Here is a 23,287-nt window from a genome sequence, read left to right as displayed (position 1 = left end):
ATTGATACTTCTTCCAATACCCCCCATCCTACAAGTGGTCCCCATCCATCAACCTCCTTCCTTACTTTCTTTATTAAAAGTGAGGCTGCAAAGGACAAACATATGTTTTCCCTGATCTTTAGTGATTAATACAGAGTGCAAAAATGCAATCTATTGGAACACAACTGACTTTTTGAAAAATTGATTATTGTGTTACAACCTTTGTTTACATTCTTGAGGAACATTAGTTTCTTTTTTTCACTAAATTCTTGTTGTTTGAATCCCTTACCTAGTGGCATTAGTGCATGCGATCATGGGGGGAAGCATGGGGAGGGTTGGGGGAATCCCAGAGCCTATGAAACTGTGTCATAAAATGAAATTAAAAATAACCACATAGGAAATATATATATTTTAATATTTTCCCAGTTTATCTTCTAGTTCAAGTTTTAAAAAAACTAGTTAAGGATGATTCAAAGTCAAAAGTAAAGTTTAGTTCTGTTTGAATTTCATGAAGTCAGGCATACTACATTAAATGAATCTAATGTATCATGTCTGAAAATGTTAATAAAATACAAAGTGCTTACGAAGGTGCTGTAGAAGAATGACGAGTTAAATGTCTAGGCACTTCCTGGTATTTGGAAAAGGACAGAGATAACTGTGGGTGGACAGTGAAGCTAGGAAATGCGCTGCACTTCTGAATTTTTTTCTAAAACCCAACAAAATAAAACCCCAAAAGGCTCCCTTTCATTGGGCCACTGAAAAGCATAGCATTATTTATACCAAAAATTCACAACTGTCCCGGTGGAAAGAAAATATGCTTCTAAAAGCAGGATTTAAAACTTTTCTGAGAGAAGCTGTTTGTATTTCTTCTCAAAAAGGTTATTGAGGCAAAGGAGAAAGCAAGCTATTTATATACAACAGAGTCCTAACCATACCTGGGAAGGGAACAATGCATTACCATAGTCATAGTATTATGGTAAACCTGAGGAATCTGTAGGTCACATGGGTAAGAATAAACTACCATCTGCTTCTACCAGCAGGTGGATGAGAAAACATACCGCCTTTCTCACTAATTACCTACAACAGCATCTAACTCTAAATATTTTGCATGTAGAGATTTCCATTCTATGTTTATAAATACACATATATGACAAAGCAACACTTATTTTAAAGATCTTAATATCTTGTTTGTTAAGCAATTAGTATTTAGGAGAGGGGCTATGTTGACAGCTCTGCAAACAGAAGTTTCTGATTCATCTGCTAACTTCCCTTGGCAGGCTTCCTCACTGTGTTACTGAATGGTGTGCCCACATTCTACATAAACCACCTTGTCTTTCCCAAACTACCTTGTATATCTATCCCAATAATTAATCTGTTAGGTGTAGAGTAAAGTGCAGTAATCTGTTCATTCCCTGAATCTCAGGAAATGTCAATTTAATGTCAAAATATTGTATTTTACTTTATTTTACTTTTCTCTTGGAGACACCTGTGCTATTTAATCACATCAACAAATAATTATAACACAAGCAAAAGAAAATCCAATTGTGAATTCCAGAAAAAGAAAATATCCATCAGCCATTATCCGCGAAGCTGCTCTCACCTTCTTTAGCACAATTGTGCTTACCTTTAAGTGCTGCATGCGACAAAAAAGTCTAGTTATTCACTAAAATCTCTTTCCTTCTTCTTCCAGAAAGAAATAAATTACACATTTTAGCTTCTCTTACAGTTAAGTATGGCTGTGTGACTGAATTCCAGTCAATGGAATGTGAACAGGTATGAAATATATACCATCTTCATGTTTCATCCCCTAGAAACATTCAGGCATATTATTCCAAACTTGGTTCCTTTTCTGACTTACCAGGATAGAAACCCATGCAATACAGGTGGGAACATTTCTAATTTTTTAAGACTTACTTTATTCTTACTTGAAAGGCAGAATTAGAGAAACACAAAGATCTTCTATCTACTGGTTTACTCTTCAAATGGCTGCAAGGACCACAGCTTGGACAATAGAAATGTGGAGCTTTATCCGGTTTTCCCATGTGGGTATAAGGACCCAAGCACTTGAGTCATCCTCTTTTCTGATTTCCCAGGCCAAAAGAAAGGAGCTGGATTGGAAGTGGAGCAGTCAGGACTCAAACTGGAATCCATACAGGATGCTGGTGCTGCAGGTAGTGGATTAGCCTTCTACAACATGTCACCAACCCCAAAAGAACAGTGTTAATACATTAGCTGCTGAAAATACTAGAACTTTGCTCATTCAGAATGGCCATGTTAACAAGAACAATGTGCAATTTGTAAGCCATACATTTCTTGAACCATTGTTAGTGTACTTGCGATTATCCTACATAAAACAGAAAATAGTCTGAAAATCATTTTATGCATTTTGAGTAAAAAAATGCTTATTTGTCCTAAGAAATTGTCCATTCTACTTTCAACACATTGGGAATATCTATTGTTTTTTTTAAAGTTCACATTAATGATTTGTATTTGTTCATTCCTTGAATGGAAAAATATAATTGTTATTAAGAAGTGAGAATTCTGGATTTCTAAAATTACTGATCATGGGCATACAATATCAAGAAGCGGTGTTTACATGGAAGTACCAGAGAAAAAAAGATTCGGATGATAAAGTAAATAGTGGACTTAGGTTTGGCCATTTGGCACCATGGCATGCTGTTTCTTGGGATGTTCACATCCCATATTCTAAGACATGGGATGCTTGCATCCTATATTGAAATACATGGGTCAGGTAATGGCTACTTCATTGATCCAGGTTCCTGTTAGTATGCATCTATTCCTCAAATACTTCAATCCCTGTCACTCACTTAACTAATCTGTATGGAGTTTCTGGCTTTTAACTTTGGCATGTCCCAATCCAGGATGTTGTGGGCGATGGAGGAATGAACCAGTACATGGAGTCTGTCTTTGTTTCTTTGTCTCTCTTTGTTTCTTTCAATTAAAATAAGTATTTTTAAATTAAATATTCTCCGTTACATCTAAATTACCAGTAGTCCACAATAATTTTTTCAAAGTTATAATATATCCAAGATAATACAAGTGGAACAAGTGTATACTGAAAAATATCCATCATTTATCTGCATTTTAAATTTAACTGAGTGTGGAATATTTTATTTAGAAACTATGGTCATAATGGACAAAGTACAGATTATTTCCCTGAAAAAAAAGTAATGTGAAATTGGAAGACAGAAGAAAGGAATAGAGAAGACAGTTTTAAAAATAAGACATGGACTGTGGAATTAATATGGTCAATAAACAGATAACTCACTCCCAAGAGAAAACAGAAAAATAGAAAGCATTTGCATGAATGGTGATAATGACATTAAATATCAGGAAGTGGAGATATGCTGCAGTATGCATATCTACTCCCAAATAAAACGATGAGTCACAAGAACACTGTTAAATTGTCTTGACAGTAGGATGCTACACTTTCTACCATTGTCTACACGTACAACGCCATGGCACACTTAGGTAGCAGAATGTTGGACTTGTGACTGTTACTGAAGGACTATACCATGGTAATAGTATGCAGGGGTAAAAGTGGGATGGGAAATACTGAGGGTGGTAGGGGAAAACCCTCTGCCTATGGAACACTATCCTGAAAAATATATATAAATATGTAATATATACAAAGTTTATATATATGTATCTTTATAAAAATATATTTATATATTTACTGATATATGCATATGTATATTTAACTGCGAATTCGCACACAAGCCACTGCATTCAGCAGCAGCACTGTGCTACAACTTAGCTTGTCAAGGACTCTTTAACAAGATAGCCTTCCCTCAAGAAATTATTAATTTATTAAACAAATGATTAGTAAGGTTGCAAAAAGTGTACTATGTTGGTCACCCTATGTGCTTAAGAGATTAGATGAAAAGTGTTGGTTTTATCTGGTTAACTTCACTGCTCCCTGTAAACCAGCGTCCCCTGCTAAGTAGAACACTGGTTTATGGTATTTACAACACTGCTGGCCCCCAAGAACTAAACAGATTTAGGGCAAGGAAAAGAGTGTCCATTGCAGTGGAAAAGGACTCCTTTTAGTAAATTAGCATTGTACTGTGGCTTATGAAGGACAGAACTCCTATAAAGAAATTAAATTTAGGGCCCGGCAGCGTGGCCTAGCGGCTTAAGTCCTCGCCTTGAACGCCCCGGGATCCCATATGGGCACAGTTTCTAATCCCGGCAGCTCCACTTCCCATCCAGCTCCCTACTTGTGGCTTGGGAAAGCAGTCAAGGACGGCCCAATGCATTGGGACCCTGCACCCACGTGGGAGACCTGGAACAGGTTCCTGGTTCCCAGCTTCGGATCGGCGCGCACCGGCCCGTTGTGGCTCACTTGGGGAGTGAAACATCGGATGGACGATCTTTCTCTCTGTCTCTCCTCCTCTCTGTATTTCCGACTTTCCAATAATAATAAAATCTTTAAAAAAAAAAAAGAAATTAAATTTAACTCAGCATTTCTTGTTAAACCAATACATGGCTGCAGAATGTTTTGGTTTGTTTTTATGAGAATGTCAAGAACAACTTTAGGAATCCTAGTTGTCTGAAGAACATAGTTTAGTAAAGTTATTTTGTTATAAAAGTACAAAATGATGGGCCGCCTTTGTGGCATAATGGTTTAAGCCACTGTCTGTGTGGCCAGCATTCTTACATAGATGCCAGTTCATGTCCCGGATGCCTCACTTCCAATCTAGCATCTGCTAATGACCTAGGCAAAACAACAGAAGATGACCCAAGTGTTTGGGCCCCTTTTACCCACACTGGGACTCAATGGTCTGGTCTTCCTGGCTCCTGACTTCACCTGGCTCAACCGTGGAAATTGCAGCCACTTGGGGAGTAGATCAGTGGCTAGAAGATTCCTCATTCCGTCTCTCCCTGTAATTCTTTCAAATAAATAGATAAATCTTAACTACAAAATGATCCCTATAGTTCTTTAATGAATAAAATACATCAGGTTAATCAACCATGATATTTAATTCTCTAACCAAAGAAGGCATATCATCTTTCATATTAATGCAGTTATCTTGCTTCATAGTTGTTGGCTATACTTTTGTAAAACAGCCACAAGGAAAAAAAAACCCACTACGAAGCACCTAAAGTTGATGCTGAAATTTATACCTGACAGTAGTTAACTGCAAAAGTATTAAAATTACTATGGGACACATGGGGACTCACAGCCCAGGATTTACTATCACTGAAATCACCCCTGTGTAGCTGAGTACATTACAGAACACAACACTATTAAGGCAATGGCAATATGGGAACAATGTGCTGGGAAAGCGTTTCCGTAAATAAAGACTTGGTAGACTTTATGGCTTTGGGTAATACTTAATACAGTTTATAAAAATTTGCCTATGAAATTATGTAGGACAAAATAACTCATCCTCCCATTTCTAACAGTGAGGGTGACAAAGGTTTCAAAAACCTGCAGCTGCAGCCTCCCTGGGCTCACCTCCCCCACCTTATTATAATAGGCGCCATTCTGAAAATTTCAATTCAGCTATAAACAATCTACTTTATCAACAACATGCTTTTGCACTTTTTCAAATGGTGCTCTGAGGAAGATAAATGAAAATAAGTATGGCAGAGTGCCAATAAAATTTTTGCAAACAATATCTTCTGTGGAGGACAGACTGAGGCAGCAGCATAGTTTATTTATTTATTTAATGTTAATTCTGAAATCCATTTCTAGCCTTACAAAAGCTGCTTTATTTTTATGAGCTGTTTGTTCTAATCTTTTGGATAGTAATGAACACACACTTATAGTCAATACTAAAAAAGAGTTTAAAAAATCTGGCAACTTTTCAATTACTATATGTATTCAAAAAGTAAACAGAGGCTAAATTCTGAAATTCAGAATATATCAAAAGTGCCATTCATTGCCCCAAACTGAGCTACTTGAAGGTACAATGCACATGTTCTAAACTGAAGTCCCTTAGATGTAGAACATTTTCATATAAAAGATAATCTTATATACACTATGCACCCAGAGGTACAGACATACACTGTTTTAGGAATACTTACAAATGTGGCACTTCTAAGCTCTGCTAAATGGAGAAACAATGAAAACCAAAATTTAGGAAAGGGAAGAGATCATGAAGCTGAATTTCTCAGCTTCATATTTAAATTAAGAACTTCAAATTTTTACAAGATTTGCTTTATTTATTTGAAAGGCAGAGTAAGAGCGAGGTAAGGGGAAAGAGAGAGGGAGGAGAGCAAGGGAGAGGAAAAAGGAAACAGATCTTTGATCTGTTGATTCACTCCCCTAATGGCTGCCACAGCCAGAGCTGGGCCAGGACAAAACAAATAACCAGTGACTGCTTCTACATTTCTCAAAAGAGTGCAGTAGCCCAAGGACTTGGGCCATCATCCAGTGTTTCCCAATGGGCATTAGCAGGGTGCTAGATCAGAAGTGGAGTATGCAGGGAATCAAACTGCAGCCAATATGTGATGTCTGCATTTCAGGCAGTGGCTGAGCCCATTGTAGTATAATTCTGATTTCAGTTAATTTTATGTACAGTAATTAAAGCTGGAATTTGATTTTGATTTGGGTATACTGGATTACAAACTACATTTTTAAAAAAGATTTATTTTTATTTGAAAGACAGATATACAGAGAAAGGAGGAGAGACAGAAAGATGTTCTAGTCACTAGTTAACTCTTCAGGTTGCTGCAATGGCCAGACATGAGCTGATCAGAATCCAGGAGCCAAGAACTTCTTCCGGGTATCCCATGCAGGTGCTGAGTCGCAAGGCTTTGGGCTACCCTTCCCTGCTTTTCAGGTTACAAGCAGGGAGCTGGATTAGAAATGGAGCATACAGGATGTGAACGAACACCCATATAGGACTTTAGCTGCAAGGATACTGCTCCAGGCACACTCACTACATTTTTATATCACAAACATTCAGTTTGAGGAGGAAGTCCATGGGGAATACTCCTTAGTAATTAATAATTTAAATGAGTTTGTGGTCAATGTTCAGGACCCAAAGCCCTCTACAAATAAAGAAATAATGCATTTAGTTTAAATTTTAATTAAAATAGTTTATTCAATAAGCTATGAAAATTGAAATTAAAGCAGATCATAAAGTTCTAGAATTGTAAAAGTGGACATTAATTAGGTTTGAGTCATTTCTTGTTTTCAATGAAAAAAAGATATTAATACTTTTGTATCTATTTTTGTTCCTAATTTTTATTACACGAAATCTGAGGAATGCACATGGCCAAGTACCTTACAAATTTAGCAGTCTAGAGTTTACTGGTCATTTGTTTTCGGTTATAAATTCAACTCCAGAGTTATTTGATGTCTTATGGTATAGCTACATTCATCTGAAATTAAATATTGTGAAAAGTAGGCCTCTAACATATTTCCTCTGTCTCCATCAACAAGAGATAAATATTCTTCTCACATGGGGAAATTTCTGGAAATTCAAATAGTTTTAAGTATTGATAAAATGGCTGTGAGAATTTTATGTAGTCTCTTTTAATTTATATTTTAAATTACAAGTTTAGAAATTGTTATAAATTAAAATGTATAGATCTAAGAAACTGCATATTAATAAAGTTGATACATCAGCACATTTTACATTAGGACTTACAAAATAAGAAAGTGAAACTATAAAATACTATGTAGAAAAATAAATACCACTGATGAATAATTCTTAACAGCATATTCACGACATTTCAAGAATAAAGTAAAATTGGACACATTGCTATGACATCTACACTCCCATCGCGCTTGGCTTCCAAATAAGAATTGGACTAGAGCCATTCCACTTTGTACTGGAATACAAAGAGCAAAGAAGAGAATTCTGGGAAATCACAGTGGAGCCCAATTTCTCTCCCATGTTGAGAGCAGAATCAAGGGCTATTTTCACCGGCACACACACACACACAAACAAAATGATACATTGAAGAAAATATTAATTTTTCAAGGATAACAAAAGCATTTCCAAATCTGTGTACACTACCTCAGTTGCCTCTGATTCTAAACTTACCCAATTTCTGTTCTCATTACTTATTTCTCTACTCACCTTTGAGGCATCTGTCAAGGACTTAACACCTAGCTTGTTGTTTTTCCTTCTACCATGTCTTGGGCAACTACCATGGTTGACAAGGCAATGCCAGCAATTCCAAAGATTGTGTAGACTTTTCGCAACATGATAGGAACAGACTGGGAGAGCTAGACTGCAATGCTTGGGGGCAGGCAATGTGGTCCGGTGAGTTAAGTCACTGCTTACAATGCCAACATTCCACACTGGAGAACCAGTTAGAATCCTGGATGCTCCAGTTCTAATTTGGGACCCCGCTAATGTGCCTGGGAAAGAAGCAGGAGATGATTCATTTGTTCGGAACCCTGCCACCCACCAAGGAGACCAGGATGGGGCTCCCAGCTCCTGGCTTCAGCTAGGGCCAGACCAGGCCTTTGTGCCACATAGGGAGTAAACCAGTGGGCGCACGGTGTTTCTCTTTGTATCTGTCTCTCTTTGTTACTCTGTCTTCCAAATGAACACATACTTTAAAAAAGAAGGCAGTGAGGTGTCTGTGGCAAATCCTTGGTACTGACTGATCTCCCTGTGTTCTAGCACATTGTCACATTTCCTAAACATGCTCTGTTTCATGACCTGCCCTTATGCATACATACATACATACATACATTATCTGTCCACATGGATCCTTCATTATCGAAACCACAATGCTTTGAGGATAGAAAACAGGTTTTATTAGTTTTTCATCAATAAATTGGATTGCTATTGATAGGCAAAGAACAAAAATGAGGCTTCAACTATAATGTGCCAATGACCTTTTGAACTCTCAGATTACACAGACATTGTGTGTAGACCACAGGGATCCCTAATCCAACAACAAGACATGACTATTTCACCAGAAGCTCATAGAGAGCAGCTTTCTCCTGGGAAATAGAGGCAGCCAAGAATTGTAAATGCTGTGAAAGGTACTCAGCTCTCTGTACTCCATGTGTAGAGTGGTGTAAATGCTTTTATCTCAGGTGCAGTGAAAAACACAAACCATTATACTGTAACCACTCGCTAAGAACTAACACTACACAAAGTATACTGAACACATTTTTTCACAACATAGGAACATCTACATGATGTAAGGGATATTTTTATCCCTATTTGATTGTCAAGAAAAAGGGGACTTCTAGAGTTCGTTATGTTTGTTTACTTACCTTGTAAATGACACACTCAAGATTTTGACACAGACTCAGAATCCCACACCTAATCTTTCTGACATCAAAATGCTTCACATCAAATATATTTTGTTTTAGAGGTGTTTTCTATAAAAACACTTTAAAAACTTGGTGGAAAAATAACATTGAAAGATAAGTATGTTTTCTGTAAAATGTTTTGCAATTCACAAATAGTTTTTTTAAAAGATTTATTTATTTTTATTACAAAGTCAGATATACAGAGAGAGGAGGAGACAGAGAGGAAGATCTTCTATCCGATGTTTCACTCCCCAAGTGAGCCGCAAGGGGCCAGTGTGTGCCGATCTGATGCCGGGAACCTGGAACCTCTTCCGGGTCTCCCACGCGGGTGCAGTGTCCCAATGCATTGGGCCATCCTCAACTGCTTTCCCAGGCCACAAGCAGGGAGCTGGATGGGAAGTGGAGCTGCCGGGATTAGAACCGGCGCCCACATGGGATCCCCGGGCTTTCAAGGCAAGGATTTTTAGCCGCTAGGCCACGCCGCCAGGGCCCCACAAATAGTTTTTAATAACATGACTTCCTATGAAATTCTTTACTTCAAAAAAATTTTGCGCCCCCAAATTTTATCTTTTTCCTGAAGTACCTCTCAATAGAATGCCTCAGCAGGAAACTGACACAAATTTTATCTCATTTGCATTCAATCCTTAATACATATTCTAAGCAAAGGTGAACATTGGGTGAAGCAATTAAACCACAGCTTGGAATAGAACTATTTCAAATCAAAGTACCTAAGTTTGAGTCCAGGTTTTGCTCCCAAATCCAGCTTTTGGTTAATGTACCCTGTTAGACAGTCCATTATGTTTAAATAACTACCCTGCCATCCTCATGAGCTATCTAGATTGAATTCAAGGATGCTGCTTTTGTCCTGGCCTTCAGTATTGTGGACATTTTTGGAGTGAACCAGTGGATGAAATATCTGTTGCTCCCTGCTATCGTTGTGTCTTTTGAATAAAGCACACAAATAAATATATTTCTAGAAGTCTTTGTATTGAGTTTTTTGGTTCTTCTATGTAAAGAATCATGTCCTCTGCAAATAGTGAAAGCTTGACTTCTTCATTTCCAATTTGCATTCCTTTGATTTCTTTGTCTTGTCTTATGGCTTCTGCAAGACAACCAGAAGCCCTGAGCGGTCCGCAGAAACAGAAGAACAATAAATGTCCTTCGGGACCAGGGAGGAGAGCTTTCTCTGGTCCAAGCCTGGCTCCACCTCTGGACACCCGTCCTCCCTCGCAATGACCATCGGGATTGCTTCAGAAACCCCTCACAGCAAACAAACAATCATACAAACTAAAAAAAAACTAAAATAAATAGACAAACAACAGAAAGTAGAGCTTGAAATCTGACAGGAAAGAGCTAGCGTGGATTGGCTCATGCCTCGCTGGGTGGGACACAAAGATTAGTTACTCCTCACCATGGTGTTGAGGATTTTCCTGCACACCACCCCCCACAAAAAAAAATGTGTTCTGCACCTTAAATGTCGACAAATATCTTGTTAGAGTTACAAGCCAGTCTAGATTATCCTAAAATCTGCCAAGATCAGTAAAATTATACTTCAACACAACAAATGGCTAAATACTAAAATGAAATAGACACAAGACAGCTGAATGGTACCTTATAGCCATTTTAAGGTATATAGCAGCCGGTCCTGAATATAAACTAAAATTGAAATGTCAATGAGCTAATCATAGGTTGTGGTTAGGACTTGCTTTTTTTTTTTTAACATACTGGTTACACAAAAACATGTCAATTCCATAATATTGCAAATTGCTGTTGATGTTATATTGGGACTCTTAATTGACTGTGATGATATTCTACCAGCTCTAACTTCAGACCAGAAATGGTCTCCCCAAGAAACTGTTCAACCCATCTGGACAATAAGTAGCTGGACTCTATGCTTGGTATATGTTTGCAAGGAAAAAATCTTGATTGAATTTGAACTGTAATGCTGCATCAAGGTGGAGGAATCCACCAGGGGGGAGGGGAGGGGGAGGGGTGGGGGGAATTCCCAGAGCCTGTGAAACTGTCACATAATGCAAAATATTAATAAAAATAAATAAATAAATAAATAAATAAATATACTTGCAAGAACTGTTTTTAAAATGCAGATAAAATTGGGCCCGGCAGCGTGGCCTAGCAGCTAAAGTCCTCGCCTTGAACGCCCAGGGATCCCATATGGGCACAGGTTCTAATCCCGGCAGCTCCAATTCCAATCCAGCTCCCTGCTTGTGGTCTGGGAAAGCAGTCAAGGATGGCCTAATGCTTTGGGACCCTGCACCCATGTGGGAGACCCGGAAGAAGTTCCTGGTTCCCGGCTTCGGATCGGTGCACACTGGCCCCTTGCGGCTCACTTGGGGAGTGAAACATCGGATGGAAGATCTTCCTCTCTGTCTCTCCTTCTCTCTGTATATCCGGCTTTCCAATAAAAATTAATAAATCTTTTAAAAAAATGCAGATAAAATCAACATGGCAACACTTGAGCACAAATTGTCAGGGTGCATGCACTCTGTTGTGTGGATCTGGCCACATTGTTTAAACAACTTAACTAGCAATTTAAACATCTGGTGTGTTTCTCTCATCTCTCAGAATTTTAACATCAGATTTAATATAGGGAATAACCCATTCCTACCTCCTTAAGCATGATTTTCAATGGTGAAAAACCAAGCAACATCCTGAAAAACATATTCTCCAATTATACAAGAGTGACTGTTTTGCTAGAAATAACCAGAGTGGTCGCATTAACAGATGTGGCCATTTTGAAACATTTAGAAAAGCAAAATTGTTGTTTATAAGTAGGCACTGGAAAGAAAGAAAACAACAATGGTGTGTGCTTTTAATATAGAATGGAATTTTGCCATGTACACTCAAAATATTACTGTATAAAATCAAAGATGTGAGCACACAGCACTATGAATTGACAAAACACATAGAGCTGATGAATTAATTATGCCAAAACAATTCAAATATGTCCAACTGTGACTTCAGTTTTATCAGCCAATCAGAGGTGCTGAAGGAAGCATGCTGAGTTTTAGGTTTCCCTGTAGGCATCACCCAGGAATGCCTTTTCCCATGGAAAGCCCTTGCCACAGATATTTCAACATCCTAGATCGCTCTCACCATTGTGTCCTCAATGTCTACGTTTCACCTTGGCTTATGTGCCATCTCTTTCCTACAAAGAGTCAACACATACTAGAAGAAAGATTAAAAAAAAAAAAACCCTGAACTTTTGAAACTCATAGTTGTGGAGGGGCTGTGCAAATGATACAACCAGTAGTCTCAGGAAAACTGAGCAGAATGGAGTCTGGGCGCCCTTCTCTCTCTGTCACGTAACACACCCATTGGCAGGAATAGGATTTAAGCATTCATACCAAGGGTCTGCAAACCCCTGAGCAGAAACTCAACATATACACAGTAGATATTGAAAATGTATGAGGAAAAAAGATTAACTGACAAAAAGTTAATTAAAACTGCTCTGATTATGAGGTAGAATTTAACAATTACTTTAAAAAATGCAGTGTGACACAGTGCAGCACTGCAGCTGAATTAATCATGAATGAGGAGAACAATGTTTAATTTTTGTGTGCATGAGAAAAACACTCAACAGATTTGACAATTAAAGCAGGGTAACAGCATCGCATGGCACGATGTGACGTGGGTTCTCCCAGTGGCTTTTTGGGAGGGAGCTAAGCAGATGTGCTCAAATATTTACAAATGCACAATATTCACACGCTCTTCAGCTGCCCACCCTGATGACTTCACAAGAAGTCACCTGCAATCTGGAGTTCTCTGGGAAAACAATGCTTTCTTGGTCCTACAGAACTCCAGGATCGGCCTCTCCAAGGCCCCTGCTTTCTCCATCCCACATCCTAGTTTTAGGAACATAGAGGGAAGGCAGTTAACAGTGGACAGAGCTCTTACAAGCCCTCAGCTTCCAGGATTCACTATGGCAGGCAAAGTGAACAAGGTAAAGCGGGGGGCTATGTGGAAATGAGCTGCTCAGCAGCTACACTCAGCCCATTTCCACAGCACAGCATCAGCTTTGTCAGTAGCCTTGAAGGACTACAAAATGCCTGTCAGTAAGCTCCTGTTTGAATACTTCACCAAGTCCACATCTCATCCTGAATATTTGTGCACAAGAAATGTTTAATTTTCTACTGGAGTATAGCAGTGCTTGTCCTACTTTTTTAATTTTCTTGAGATACAATTCTTACACTATACAAATCAGTCATTCAAAGTATATAGTCCAAGGGATTTCAATACATTGAAAATACTGTGTAAACTATACCACAGAAATTTTTAGAATATTTTGTCATAAAGAAACCCAGTACAATTTATATCTACAATTACCCAATTCTCAGCCCTCACCATTCCATAGTGAGTACTAATTTACATTTCTATAGACTCACCTATTCTGGATGCCTCACATCAATTAAATCAAATAATATGTGGTCTTTCATGATTGGCTCTTTCTAAGGTTCATCCAAGTTGCAGTATGTGTCACTATTTTGTTATGGCTGAGCAATTTTCCATTCATGGTCATACAAAATTTTATTTTCCACTTACCCAACAATAAATATTTGATTTATTTCTATCTTGAGATCATTTGAAATATGGATGCATGAACATTCACAAACAAGTTTCTATATGAACATACGTTTTCATTTCTCTTACTGTATATATATATATATATATATATATACATAAGACTAAAATTTCAAGTCAGAGGTAACTTAATATCTAACATTTTGAGCAACTGCCAATTGAATAGTTGCCGTAGCAAGGGAACAGTGAATGAAATATTTTACCTTTGCATATCATTTTGAATATTTATTATATTTTTTGTTTGTCTTTTAATAAAACTGGCAAGTATGAAGCCACATGCAATGATTTTGATTTACATTTCCTTCATAACTAATGATGGTCAGGACCCCTATCATGGTCTAACAATCATTTTTCCTCTGCTTTGGTGAACTATTCACTTAACTACTTGTAGTTACTATTTATCTTTTTCATTACTGAGTTATAAGAATTAAATATGTATATATTGTATCTACAAGTCATGTATAATATATATAATTTGCAAAACATTTTCTCCCATGCCTTGGGGTTTCTTTTTAATCCCTTGATATTTTCTTTGAAATATGAATATTTTTAAATTTAATAAAATATTTTACTTCTTTGTTTCTTTTTTTTTTTTGCTTATGATTCCAATATCATATATAAGAAAATCATTGTCAAATTCATTTAAACCTTTGACTAGTTTTAGCTGTTACATATAGTATGAATTAAGGATTCCAACTTGATTTTGTTTTTGTAACTGAATGTCTAGTTGAATTTGAAAGGGAATAGTAATTTTTTTAAAGACTTATTCATAAGCTTCTTCAAGTTTATGTCTTTATTTACAATTTCATACAAAACATTTTCAGGGATATATAAAATATGGAGTTTTAATGATAGATCAATCATCAAAACATGTTCACACTGTTTTAACCTGTCCATCTCAGCCACATTCCACCCACTGCATTCTTCTTACAAACGCAATGATATCTATGATACAAGTTTTGGTGTCATAGATGAAAGATTGCTTGGGCAGTCCCACTTACTGACTTGTCTACCTTGTAAGGTTATTACAGTTGTGTACCTCTCATTTCCTTATAAGTTATATGAAAATAGTGACACTGAAGTTAACATCATTGGTAGTTGATCAAGACATCCTTATATATTTTTTTTGCATGGGGCACTGCCCCATAGGTCCTATAACTCACTTTAAAGAGCCTACTTCTCCATGATCTCTCTCCCTATCTACCATCTAAAAGCAGGACTCAGGTTTACAGGGAGCACAGATGAGAGAAACCTGAATCCATGGATTTCCATAAAAAGGAAACCCACTGACAGACTAGGACCATCCATAGTAAACTGACTTTTGAACTCACGTCTTTAATCAATAAGTAAATCAGCAAAGATTTTCAAACATCATTATACATAGAAGTGCCAATAAAAGATATTACAAGGGAAGATTCTCTGATTGCAATTCAGCAGCACATTTCCATGGAATCAGTTGAATTGGCACTTTGAATAATTCCATAATATTATCATGCTGCACTAGTAAGCATTGGTATAGTTACAGATCCCCACTGTCTTCTCTCTTCAGCTCCATGAGATTGCAGAAATGTCTTGCCTCTGTTTTGTATCAATCTCTCATGCTAGGCATGCTGTCAATGATTTGGAATCTTCTTTCCTTATATATTAATAAAATTAACATGCTGTCAATGATTTGGAATCTTCTTTCCTTTATTAATATATTTATCCATAGCTTATTTTGTGCATAAAAATATAGGGGCAATCCTAAAGTGCCTACTTTTAAGGACCACATGTTTTGAAAATGCCAAAAGAGTATCTAATGGTTTTGCCTTGAGTTGTCTGTCCAAGTTTCTGTAGAGAATATATTGAGTAGAAATGCAAGTAAAACACAAATATGTATCCCATCCATAGCAAATACTCTTTCCTGTTACAAAACATTAGGTCTTGAAGTTGATTTACACAGCTAAAAAATGGATTTTCTGCTTTTGTCAGAATTTACAAGTTCTCTTTCTGTTTTCATGGTCATTATCATTGTAATGCATAATGTTATGTTACAATGGAAGAGTGAAATGATTTAAGAAACAGATGTTCTCACATTTGAATTTTTTGCTACATTTAATTTTTTAAAGTGCAACAGGTTGTTTTTGCGGTATTGGATGACAAATTTCTTGAAGATTTTCAGAAAACAAAAGTTAAATCAAAGAGAGAGGGGGAAAAGTAGCAAATCTCCAAACACTTTACTTCTAGCACTTACAGGAGTTGGCTCATCATTGTCTACAAAATGCAAAGCAACCTGGTGAGGAGAGAGAAAAAAAATCATTAACTTGTCTGGTTGCTTTCACTATGTGTTGCTACTTTTACTTTATTAATGAAATGTTTGGGCATTAGGGAGGATATAGAGTATGGATATGGATGTGGATGTATGTATGTGTTAAACTTAATGCAATTTTAATTTTTTAATATGTTAAAATAAGCCATTGATTTGATTATCATAAATTATAAATTTCATTTTGAAGCATTATTGCCAATATCAACCATGTAATGAAATGGCATAATTGGACATAATGCCTGTCAGACCAACTCCTTTCCTTTGTTTTTTGAAGGCTACTACTTATACACAGTTATCATCTCCCACAATAATTATTTAAATATTGACTATGTTCTCTCTATGTCTGTCTGTCTCTCTCTCTCTCTCTGTCTCTTTTTCTCTCTCTCTCTCTCTCCGTCTCACACACACACATACACATGAAGAAATTTAGAACTTACTCCACTCAATTGCATAAATAGAAGCATTACACTTTATAAAACTTTTGGCTAAAAGCTGATACAGCAGGAGAAAATAATGGCATTTTCTTTCTAAATCAGCTAGTTACCAGACATATTGAGAAACTGCTTTTTTCTTTGAAACATGCTTATTTAATAGTAAGATTTTGTCCTTTTTTCTTAAACATATGTTCTCTTTTATAAATTAAATGTCTTATGTACATCAAAAGAGGAGAAAACAAGTTTAAGTAACTATTGAAAAAGATAGTAACTTACTAGAAGTAGAAAGCCTTTTAAAAAAATTATGGACTTTAGGATGATGAAAAAAAAATCAAAAGAAAAGGCTGAGTGACATCAGGCATTCTGCTGTGATTCTGTATTTTACCCCTCCTTAAAAAGAGGCAATATTGGCAATAATACTCCAAAAGAAAAAATATAGTTTATGTTAATAGATTTAGTGGTGCATTTTAATTACCAAAATTAGAAATATCAAATATTAAGTTTGATATATTATAAATACTGTTAATATTCAATTATCATTTAACTTGTTACAGAGACACAATGTGGAAATCTACACTAGTGGCCTTAAATTGCTGAAAATTTTACCTATGAGTAAAAATATTAAGTCTTAAGGTAAAGAAATGAGGCTATTTGCTTTATGAACTAGGACAGATAAATTGTCTCATGTTTCTCCTGTAATATTTTAATTATTAATAATGAAATATGTTACAAATTGCAATTTGATGTTTCATTCTAAAGCCATCTTGAAATCTTCTAAAGGATTCATGAATTGAGCAACAAAATATAATTGTCATTTCAAAAATTTTCATTCAACCCCTGGACAGATCATTTTCAATTCACCATCTTTTGTTTGTGTTGCAACATTCTGCATCTCTTGACACTTCCATGGAATACCTGTTATAATGTTTGTCTCTTCACCTCTTCCATACCCCAGTGTTCACACCTCGAAGAATTATCATGTTACAAGTAAACAAATATGTTCTATCTACCAGTTTGCAAAAGTGGGCAAAACAAGTTTTTTTTACCAGTACTCAACATACACTGTAACTACATCTCATGCATGCTTATTAAGTTTTAATTGAAACATTCAATCTGAGGGTAAATTACAATTGAATCATACAGCCACTGGTTAAATCTTTCATACTTGTTTGACAAGCAAATCTACATATGTTTTTCATATATAAGATTCATTGATGATTTAAAAAAAGAAATGACCTAGAGGTTTTCCATGCTTAAACAGGAAATAAAAATAGGAGGGGAATAAAATATTTTTCATTTGATTAGAATTGAAAGACACGTGAGTATAAAAACTGAGTTTTTTCAAAGAAAGCATGTTTTTTTAAGTGTAATACTGTATTTCCCTGGAAAAACTGAAAAAAATCTCTAGAATGGAATTCCAGGCGTAGAATAATCAAATGCCATGTCTCCCTTCGCTGGTATCAGATTCAAGAGATCTGATGGGAAGCCAGATTCACCACATCTGTCCTTTAGTGAATTCCCATTTAGCTTCCAGATTCAACCATTTCAGGAAGATGAAAGGATTCCTCACTTGATTCAAGGCAACCGTATCAACAACTGGCAAAAATCCTTGGGGTGAAACAGAATAACCAGATAACCCAGAGCAATTTCTAGTCTAAAATGAAAATATGGTCCTAAAAATACTTTTCCAGGTTTACTTTGGAGAATTATTTTCATTGAGCCATAATCATGAGGTGTTTGGGTATGTGTGGCAGGCAATTTCATATTGTATTTCAACCCCTGCAGACTGGGAGAAGGCAGCAGAAAATTGTGGGCATGGAAAACCTTACCATATAACACCAGGGAATTTCACCAATTATAACCTTGCCTCCCTAGTTAAACTTCTCAGGTATCATTTCAATCCAATACACTATATACAAATAGCCACCTTTCTAACTGAATGCCTAAAATGTTGCTATAAAATACATATTAAGATTTACATGTAATAGATTGTAATTGATAAATATATAAACATATGTCTAGATGTTTACACGCACATACATACATACATGTAAAATGGCACCAAAAGGCTTCCGAACAATGTTAAGTGTTAAGGGTAGCTGCTCAGGAATGTTATACCATGTAGTGGTCCCCAAGTAAGGAAGGGCATGCATCTCTTCCTAAAAATAGAGTGTCACAGTTTTTGTAGTTATCTTGATTTTTCTCTCAAGGATAAACAAAACAAAAACAAAAAGACTAACTTAAAAGAGCAATGATGCTGTTTTTCTAATGTTAACAATCACATATCTCTATAAATTATAGGAAATTCTGATTATATATTAATATTAAGTTTTGGCAATTTTCAAAGACATTAGGCTTTTTTATCCACAGAGAGGTGCTAAGTGCTCATGAGGATCGCCTCTTTTTAGAAAGATTTCAGAATCCACTCCAGCACTGTTCTCTTAGAATAGCTGCTAAGATGTTGGTGTGAAGGTCTTCCCAGACAGTTCCCATCTCACGTCTGTCAGCCGAAGAAAGAACTCCCAGAGAGGCAGGTTTCCAGATCAGCTGATGTTTCACTGATTTAAAATTGGGATCTGTCTACAGAAGAAACAACTGTCATGAAAAATAATTAACTTCCTACAGGTAGTTGCATGTCCTTGAATGATCTTTCCTGCTATGCCACTGGGGAAGGGGAACATTGCTTATTGATAACACTATTTTTAACAAGCTGATCATTACTAGGTCCTTCTGAGTATAAATTTCCCATGAGCACTAGCTGAGTAGCACATAGCTTACTCAAGAAGGAAAACCTGTTCCCTTTAACTGCCCTTCCCCCATACCACAATGGACTTCCAGCCAATTAAAACATGCTTTTAGTGTGTGGTGAAGCATGACCAGAGGAGTATGTAAAGCTAAGTGAGGTAGGAGGAAAGATAATTACCATCAATATGCCTCCCACGTGGGAAACTGTTAAACTTACCATCCCTCTCAGGGGTGCATTTGATGTAATGTGTTCATTTTTGTGCTTATTCTTATGTTTCAGGATGTTGTCTAGGAAAATGTGTCTAGACAGAATGGAAAAGTGCCTTTTCGGTGTGACTTTTAATGATTGTAAAATGAGTGACAAAATAACAGATCTACTCATTCTATGGTGGAAACTTCTAGAAGGGTTGTTTTCTGCAGTGAAGTGTTCCAAAGTGTTCTAAAATATCTCACAAAGTGTTCTAAAATATCTGGAACTTTCTTGTAAAATCTGAGTCTCTTAAGATCTTTCAGCAAATCCCTTCTTGCTGGGCAGAGTACTCAGCACTATACTGAACAGGAACAACATTAACAATCAAACTAGCCCTGTTTTAAGGGGGGGAATGCGTCATCACTAGCTCTCCACACAGTAAAAAGGAATCATTACAAATGTTGCAAAGCAGACTCACAAACTAGTAGCCAATCAACTGGGCTGATTTTGGCCTATAGAATATTGAGCTTACTAACAAAATATTTCAGAATATCAGCAATGTTTTAAATTCAGATTTCATAGGGAAAACTGGACTTGAAACTCCATTGATGTTCTCAGAAGGCTCTAGCAACACTATATTCACACTCTTACCAATCAGCACAGCCAGTTATGAAACAGCTGACCCATTCAGAGATGGCCTGAACTGCTTTCTAGAGTCTCAAACTTCCTGGTATCTCTCTTTGTCCTGAGGCTGTGAGTTAATTATAAGAATCAAATTTATACAACTACCTGCTGCCATGTCACTACCAAAAATAATGTGAAATGTAGACAAGGTTGATGTTTTCCATGTGCTTAGATCTGTATATGCTTGGGTGTGTGTTTTTTTATATATATCATACCATGGTTAAAAGCAAATTTTGAAGCTACCCTTGAAATAATGACTCTTTGAATATCTACAGGCATTCACCCCATTATGGAAAATACATTCAGGTGAGAATCCACTATATTCTAATAATAATTTCCCTAGCCTCTGCTAGAATGCAGCATCACAGAAAAGGGTATGAGGACACATCTGCAGGATGGCTTAGCCTAATCGGACAATAACTGCAATCTAAGAGTAGCTGAAATTATTAGCTTTTAGGAAATACTTTCACTCCACTGCGAAGAGAAACTGGCATGTAACTTGTTAGGTAGTCTATCAGTAGTTGGCAAATTATTACCACTGCATTAACCTGGATGACCACATTGCTTGGTAGCAGGGCATGAGAAAAAGAAAACATGAGAGATGTCCTGCCTAAAAACAGAGCATTGAAATTCTTTTTCTCAAGAATTCACTTTCTGGATCACAGGTATTGTTTCAGGACACTTCTCAGGAAAAAAAAAGAGCTACTGCATGCTTCCTGTGACGGGGGATTCTGGCCACACCATTTACAGAACTGTCTGGGGCTTTCACAAGGTTCCTGCGGACACTGAGGCATCATTTAGAGAAGTGCGTGTTACCGCGCATACAGACTCCAAGGCTTCTCCAGCTCTCTAAGAAGACGCAATTGGATGTCAGTGTTTTAGAGCATAATATGAAGCAGGTTTTCTCCTGAATGATTAAGGCCTGACAAGTGCCTCCTCTTAGCCCTGGCACCTTGTTCCTATATATGTTTGCTAGCTTAGCTGCACAAAGAAACACATTTTTGGGGAAGAGAGAAAAAAAAAGATAAATAGATTTGCCAGGTTGGCTTTGAACCTATCTTTCACACCACTGTGAAGTGCGCTGCCAGGATGTGCGATATGTAGTTAGAAGCAGCAGATGGAAAAGCATTTTTGAGGGGCTTTTTGATGGTTCTGAATCTATGCAGCATTTACACACCAAAGCATGCTTGTTCATCTGTTATATATTTAGGAATATTTAAACTGTGAACATTTGTCTTCTTTAAAGACTACAGAAGTATCTGGAGACTGACTGACTGACTAAATAGACATAGTAAATTGATCAATAATTGGTTTGACATCCCTTACCCCGCGGCCCCTCATTCCAACCAACTTCTGGCCCCCATTCTGTATTGCCTGGCAGTGGCCTTATGTGGGGCCACGAGCATCCTCTGTAGTGGGAAAAATGTCACAGCACCAAAAGAAAAATATAGTTCTTCTGCGCAAGTGTGTGTGTGTGTGTGTGTGTGTGTGTGTGTGTGCATGTGTGTGTCTGTGTGTCTGTGTGTCTGTGTGTGTGAATGAGACAGAGAGAGAGAGAGTACACTTTTAAGATGCTCTATTCAAATATTCGAAATGTGTGTAAATCAATGATATTTAGTGTCATTTTGTAATTAAGTAAAATGTTTAAAGTTTAGGGGCTTTCTGCTTAGACTTTCTCCTTATCTTTCTAAAGATGACAATGGCCATGAGTATCAACAAAAGAAAATATATTTGAACAAGTCATAGGCCATTCATTTCTTTCCTGATTGCATGTGTCCTATGTTTCCTTTCTAGCAAAGACTGACCAAGGAAAATAAACAAAAGGCTTAAAGTTTAATCCTAGAAACTATGGTCACTTTATAGAGGTAACAACAAAATGGGCTTTGAATTCATCATAAACGTAGGATGGACCATCTCTGCAACACCTGCATCAGACAGCTGTGTTTACCATGAACGCTTTACCCCGCCTCCACCCCTTCAGCTTAATTACCCAAAACTGACCATTTCAGAGAAGAGGTCAAGGTAAGAACAGATAAGCAGTTACGTAGGGTCAACAGCCACATCAGGACTTTGGGATATGGCTGGGACCATGAAATTGCCAGCTCTAGATTGTTCTGAAAACTCTGAAAGCCAAAGACTCTTAAGAATTTCCCAAGACAAATCTCAGAATTAGGTACCACATTGTACTAACCTACATGTTATTGTATGGAAGAACGTGCAAGAAAAGGAGACAAACAGGAAAATCCTGAGGACACAAACTTGACTTTGATAATGCATGGGCAAAGCATTTTGATAAAGCTTTGATCCTCAAGCCCACGTTCTGTTTCCTTACCTCCCTCAGTCTTTGCTTGGGTTCATTCTCACTAAATATTCAAGGAATCAATGAGCAATTTTTTTTTTTTAAAAAAGGTTGAATCCCAAGAATCTGTGCTGTTGTACAACCTCTGTCTCAGAAAGATCAGAGTAGTAACGAAGTACGTGTTTTGCTGAGCTCAAAGCTGATTTACCATTGTCACCTCCCCAAATTAATTAATATACGCAAAATAAGAAGAGATATTGTGTAGGTAGCAGTCCCACCTCCTAACAAGGATGTTTTGAGAATACACATGCAAAACAATATTGCCTGGTACATATTAGGAACTCAATAAATACTAATGTCCTTCTTTCTGCCCTTTCCCCTCATAGTTAAATAAAAACAGAAGAACTATGATTTTTAAACGATAAAACGTGAAGCTCTGATAAATTTGAAAGAACATTTTGTGGTCCCAAAAATAAAAAAAAAAATATCATCTAACTAAAAATAATGTTCATGAAACTGCTTTGCATTTCAAATTTTGGCAGTACACCTATGAAGGGTGTCTCTGGCTCAGAACTCTGGCAAGAGGTGATGAGGACTTGAACTAAGGTGGTGGCAGGAGATTGGAGATAAATGGTTAGAAGAGGCGGGATAGCAAAATTATAAGGCCTTGAGTGCTGGCAGCAGCCAACCTGGGTTCCATCTCAATGCCAGTTCTTACTAACTATGCAATTCAAGTGCTCCTCTTACTTTCCAATCTGTGATATAAAGAGGAAAATATACCAACTTCTCTGGT

Source organism: Ochotona princeps, chromosome 5, assembly GCF_030435755.1.
Source record: "Ochotona princeps isolate mOchPri1 chromosome 5, mOchPri1.hap1, whole genome shotgun sequence".
In the NCBI taxonomy this organism is placed as follows: domain Eukaryota; kingdom Metazoa; phylum Chordata; class Mammalia; order Lagomorpha; family Ochotonidae; genus Ochotona; species Ochotona princeps.
Note: the sequence above shows the minus strand (reverse complement) of the source record.